The sequence below is a fragment of the Mus caroli genome, chromosome 4 (genome assembly GCF_900094665.2).
Source record: "Mus caroli chromosome 4, CAROLI_EIJ_v1.1, whole genome shotgun sequence".
NCBI lineage: Eukaryota > Metazoa > Chordata > Mammalia > Rodentia > Muridae > Mus > Mus caroli.
The window spans coordinates 20,772,914-20,775,383 of NC_034573.1; the positions used below are offsets into that span (position 1 = coordinate 20,772,914).

The 2,470-nt window shown below is 32.6% G+C and overlaps 1 non-coding gene across 1 annotated transcript; it reads left to right on the forward strand.

Moving 5' to 3' along the window:
- The first annotated feature begins 1,149 nt into the window (after positions 1–1,149).
- LOC115030925 lies at positions 1,150–1,255 on the forward strand. The gene has a single exon (XR_003836525.1). It is a non-coding gene; the product is annotated as a U6 spliceosomal RNA (small nuclear RNA).
- The last annotated feature ends 1,215 nt before the right edge of the window (positions 1,256–2,470 follow it).

Below are 2,470 nucleotides of genomic sequence, written 5' to 3' on the forward strand. Positions count from 1 at the left end.
GGGGTTGCAGTTCCCTTTAGCTCCTTGGGTACTTTCTCTAGCTCCTCCATTGGGGGCCCTGTGACTTTTAATCCTATAATGTCTTCATACATATTTATATAAAAACAAGAAATTAAAAAAATGAAAGAATGTGATATCTTCATAAAGATTATGCACACAGATACTACCATATATTGCAATTTTATCCCGAATTAATGTTACATAGCTCTATCAGAAATACAATACCTTCAAAGTATAAATTACTCTGTGCTAGGAAGTGTCAATTTGTTACTCTAAATAATTTCCCTAATCTGTTTTTTTCACCAACACTCCTCAACTTCTATGTCTTCTGCTCTGTCAAGATGTTCAAGGGTCACTTGAAAGATTTCAAGTTGGTTTTATAATTTTTAGCTGTAAAAAAATGTATAATTGATTATGAGCATGGCAAAATGTCTTCAAGGGTGTAATAGTGATATTTATATCTTGGTGGGAGCCAACAGCTGTCTATTAGACTTAAGCCTGCTCAGCAGGTAGTCTGGTACTGTTAACTGAGCTAATAACCCAGGACTGGTGGTCTTATTGACCTTATTAAGAGGAATCTCTTACTGTCACCTCCAGAAAACACTAACATTTCTAACCTCTTTGGAATGCTAGTGTACATACAAATGTAATCCTCACCCATCATCAAAGAAGCTCATTTTTCGAGCAGGTGAATGCATTACAGAAATATTCAAACTATGATAATATCTATGGAATGGCACCCCCAACTGATACAACTATATTAAGCTTCTACACTTAAGACTTAGGGAACATCATGGAAGATGAGTCAGAAAGATTGTAAGAGCCCAGAAGACCAGGAAGTTGGGTGTGAGTTTGTGCTTTCTAGCTATAACTGGGAATCTCAAATGGCTGCTTAAACAAGATTTCAACAATTACAACAACTGACATACAGGGAAGATAAAAAAGTTTACATGGCCTCACTCCTTTATAAAGAGTTATTGGCAGTTAAAAAATACTGACAGCATGAAATTAATCTTGTCCAGGGATGACCACAATCCTATTTGTCATCCTATACCAAGCACTCAGCTCTAGAAATATAAACATATAGGCAACACTGGACAGACTTAGCCATTTATTATTATATATTTATGTGTTTCTATGTATTGCTGTGTTTGCATCAGCAGACCATACACTAAAAGTAGAATCATACAGAGAAAATTAGCATGGCCCTTGTGGAAGGATATCACATAGAATATATGATATCTATCTACGTATCTATGTATCTATGTATCTATGTATCTATATATCTATGTATCTATGCATCTATGTATCTATCTATCTATCTATCTATCTATCTATCTATCTATCTATCTATCTATCTATCTATCTACACATCTTTTTTTTTTTTTTTTTTTGCCTACTTAAACCATGGTCCTCTCATCTTAAATCTCCTCAAGATGATCATTTTTTCTATGTTCTTGAACTAATAACAGCATTTGTTAGTTTTAAAGTGTTTGTTCTAAGAAAATATAATATCCAGCCCTGCTGTTATGTACTCATAGATATACCACTTTTCCAGATTTATCTCATATATATTACTTTTTGGGTGTGATGACCAAGCTTAAACTCTACTATCTTAATAAATTTCAAGAATATAAAGTATTGTTATTATTACCTGTAGCCAATATGCTGCACAGTAAATTCCCCAAATGCATTCCTCTTATCTAACCAAAGTTTGACACCCTTTGACTGACATAACATTTCCCTGATACTCCACACCCACTATAATACCTTGATCACAGTTATATATACTACCTCTATAAATTTAACTTTTGTAGTTTTCATGTGTAAATGAATTCATAGGCGGGTAAAATTGTTCAGCAAGTACATATCCTGGTCACCAAGCTTGTCTCTTGACATCTTGAGTTTGATATCTAGGACTATATATTGATATTACACACACACACACACACACACCCAATACTATAGAAATAAACATTAGAAGATGGCTGAACCAATCTTCACCAAAATCCAGGTCCATACTCAAACCAGTAAAAGTTAATGATGGAAATTAAAATATGGTTCACATTAGAAAAGCTCTCTACCACTGAACCATGCAAAAATTCCTCAATACAATAATTGAATAGCAAGATCTAATGACTGAATATGCTAATAATATAGACTTTTAAACAATGCAGGGAATATACAATGCCTCAGTTATTAGGAATACCATATATATGTCAATGTTCTTCTATAATTGCATAAATCCAATGGCTATGGACATTTCTTATAACTGAATTTAATATTTCAATGAGTAATCATATAAATATTATAAACCATATAATTACAATGACTATATTTGCACTAACTGATAGCTACAGAACAATGCAATTAATTGATACACAATATTTTCATGTATTTGTAAAATATAAATTAAGTTGCTATATGTTGGGCAATAAAGAGTTTTCAATAAATAAGGAAATGGAGACAT